The sequence below is a fragment of the Pteropus vampyrus genome, unplaced genomic scaffold (genome assembly GCF_000151845.1).
Source record: "Pteropus vampyrus isolate Shadow unplaced genomic scaffold, Pvam_2.0 Scaffold24065, whole genome shotgun sequence".
NCBI classification, from domain to species: Eukaryota; Metazoa; Chordata; class Mammalia; order Chiroptera; family Pteropodidae; genus Pteropus; species Pteropus vampyrus.
Genome location: NW_011912846.1, coordinates 1 through 3,557, shown reverse-complemented (window position 1 = coordinate 3,557; position 3,557 = coordinate 1). Strand labels below are relative to the sequence as shown.

Below are 3,557 nucleotides of genomic sequence, written 5' to 3'. Positions count from 1 at the left end.
GATGAAGATAAATGGCCCCACTTTGAAACAGGTGAGAGTATATGAGGGACATTCTGCTAGGACCCCGTTGTTATCCATTACTGCAGAACAAACTACCCCAAAGCTGAAGTCATAGCGGTTTGTTATTTCTCATCATTCTGTAGGTTGACTAGACAGTTTGTCTAATCTTGCCTGATGTCACTCATGTAGCCACATTCATCTGGAGGCTGCCCTGGGGCTGTTGGTCGAATTACGTTAGTTATTTCTTCTATGAGGCCTCTCCATGTGGCTAGTTTGGGCTTCTTGACAGCACGGTAATCTCATGCAAGCACTTTCTTAAGGGATAGGCCTGGAACCGTAACAGTGTCACTTCTGTCACATTTTTTTTTTTTTTTTTGGTCAAAAATCACAAGTCTAGCCCAGATTCAAGAGGAGAGGAAATTGACTCCATCTCTTGATGAGAGGAATAGTATGTGCATACAGGAATGGGAGGGATTGTTGGCAACCACCTTTGGAGGCAATCTACCCTTAGCTGAGAGCTGGGAATGGGGAAAAGTGGATTCTAGCTTCATCTGGTCAGCCTGGAGGGCAAAGGATGTGGTACAAACTTCTCTTCAGTCTCAGTAGGTGGGATTTTCTCCTGTCATTAGATGTTAATTTCTCCAAGAAAAGCATCATTTAGAAAAATCTTTTGTTTTCTAAAGTTTCAAGTTTCCTTACACTTACTCTAATGAATTCCAGGATTCCACAGAGAGACCACAGGTGGACTATGCTGAGAACTACCTGGATTCCTTCCCCAGGGAACAGAGTAAGTTACTAGGGTAGATGAGCCTTAGGAAATACCTGAGGACAGGGAGAGCTGAACCTGTGTGGACCAGGATGGTTCACCTCCCTGGATGACACAGTCCTCATCCCTGAGAAGGGTCTTAAAGACACTCCAGCCCTTCCTTTTCTGTCCTCCATTTGTCATAGTTGGGAGAAGGCTACAGATACAATTAACGGCTGGATCTTCTTTTAGATCCTGAACTTTCCAAGGAAGAACCCACTAACGAGGACATCGGTACTCAGATGGAGGTTATGCAGGAAGCCCAAGAGAATATCCCAAAGGACCTTTCAGCCAGTACGTCTAGAACAAGTTGGAACCCTGAGCTCAAACTACTGAAGATTCTTCAGGGCACTGATTATGAAGACGAAGAGAACCAGGCCTCTGGGATACAGAGTGAAGGGTCTATGGAGGCATAGGCAGAAGACATCAATGGGGTGGCCTTATTTCACAGCAGGATGCTTAGAATGCTGAGGACAGTGACCTTGGACACAAGGACTGAAAGGAGAGGGGACTTCTGCTCCCTGGAACCTTTACCAGGGCCTGAGCTTAGGGATTCTGTTTGCTTCACTCACTTCTACTTGCTTCTAAAATAAGTAAGGGAGAAACTTAGATTTTTTTTCTCTTCCATTAGGGCCAAAATAATTTTGGGGATTAAACACAGCTGCTGCTTAATCAAAAGACTCATTCTTATTTCTGGTGGGAAGAGGGGGAAAATATTTCTTGGCATCTGTTTTCTGAGTCACCTTTATCTCCTCTCTGAAACTCTGAAAGGTTTCCAGTTGTAGGAAGATGAATTTGACCTGTGGGAACCCCTTCTATGTTCCTAGCTTTTCCTCATTCTCTGGAAATGGTTTCTTTTGAGGATGGCATCGACATCATTATCCAATAATATTCATTGTGTTATGTGTATATGCATTATGTGTAATATTCCTGTGCATGTGGCACAGGACTCGTACTAACCTGAAAGAGTATGAAGCTCCGGCTTCTAAGCTGCTGAGTCTCCAGGGAAGTTTCACTGATGCTCATGAAAACAGAATTTCAGTCTCAGTATTGCTTGAACTTGGTTTTTGGAAGGATTTTTTTTCCCCATGTTTTTGTTCTTGAAACTTTTTAATACAGAAAATTTACAAAATTACATAAAAGTAAAGAGAATAATATAATGAAGTTCTCATGTACCCAATAAAAACTCTGGGCTCTATGCCCCATGAGCTGGGGCAGGGGCAGTTGGGGCCCAGGCATTTTCAATAGTTCTGCACCCAGGGTCAAGCTCCTTTCCCACAGGTGGGGGCTGGGTAGAAGAAGAGAGCCTCCACCTATAGGCTGTACTTGCAAGAACTTAGCCTTGGCAACAGGTAGCTGGGATCAAGATGAGAAATGACAATATCCTGTCCCTCCTGGGAAGACAGCTCTCTGACTTGGAGCTGAGGGGAGAGGAAGCCCTGTATTCTTAGGCTGTAGCAGCCTACAGTAGAGTTTCTGTCCCACTGAAGTGAGGTGGGGTCAGGGGTAGAGAAGGCATGGGTCCATGGTCGCATACCATAGACTCTTGCAGTTCTTATTGAGCTTTTACAGATTTTCTTGAATAAGTGTTTCTTCAATTTGCTGTATACTCTTAGGGTCATTTCCAGAGACTTAAAAAATAAAAATGTCCCCAATTTTCACTGGAGAGCATTCCATGGAGCTCTTTAGACTATTATGCCAGAAGTGGAACTCTGGGTTGGGCCTAAGATCTTTTTATAAAGAGAAACTTATTCCTCATCAGTTATTTGGTTGCCCTAAGTACAGTTCATACAAGAAAGGCAGATTAAATGTTCAACTCCGTCTTAACATTGTCTCAAAACAGACCAAATTAGAAAGCTCAAACTGCTGCCTACCCATTCCTCTTTTCCAAGCCAAATCAAAATTATATGACATTATTTGTGTTACTAGACTGAACTATATTTAGCTGAATCTTCATAGTAAGAGAAATCTGAGAGGCATTATGTACATTGCAGAATGACTTATGTGGGCTAATTAAAAAATTTACAACATTTTTCCACTTTTCCTTAGCCTGCCCTCAGACCTGTCCTCCTGAGCAAACCCAATTTTCAGTGGTCAGTAGTGAGGTTGAGGATGGGGAAGGGCTTAGCTTTCATTTGCTCTTTTATCTGAAGACTGAGAAGGTCTGTTTTATAATTAATTCAACTACTTTAATTAGTAAAGTGTCTCCCAGAAATTGGCACATTCTTTTAAGTCTTCTTAATGAGCATAAAGTCACCTTTTAAATCATGACATATTTTGTCTACAGCCATGCTACCCTGAACAAGCCCGATCCCATCTGATCTCAGAAGCTAAGCAGGTTGGACCTGGTTAGTACTTGGATAGGAGACCACCCAGGAAGACCAGGTGCTGTGGGTGTCAAAAATAAGGGATTGTAAGCTGACAAAGTCTTTGCAATCTGTGAGGTCAACCAAGGGTTGGCTTGCCTAAAAAAAAAAAAAAAAAGTCATGACATATTTTGAGTGAGAAGATATTTGCCATCTGAATGAACACTGGCTTTTGCTTCTGTTTTCAAAGGGCGAGAAAATGTTGGCAGGCTGAAACTTGTTTCATCTTCGTTATACCAATTCCTCAAATTTGGATAATCATAAATGGAATTTAGGAAAATATAATCTACATACCACAGTTTTCAGGGTGCTTTACATCCGCTATTTGGGTGGGTTCTCTGGCCAGCTCTAGAGATAAATGTGGATTGTCTCCGTTTTCTGGATTA

General features: G+C 42.2%; 1 long non-coding RNA gene and 1 pseudogene across 1 annotated transcript; both read left to right on the top strand.

The window, feature by feature from the left end:
• On the top strand, positions 1–1,468 carry LOC111735348. The gene is made up of 3 exons (XR_002778753.1): positions 1–31; positions 721–787; positions 998–1,468. It is a non-coding gene; the product is annotated as an uncharacterized LOC111735348 (long non-coding RNA).
• Positions 1,469–3,084: 1,616 nt separating this feature from the next.
• On the top strand, positions 3,085–3,202 carry LOC111735349 (annotated as a pseudogene).
• The last annotated feature ends 355 nt before the right edge of the window (positions 3,203–3,557 follow it).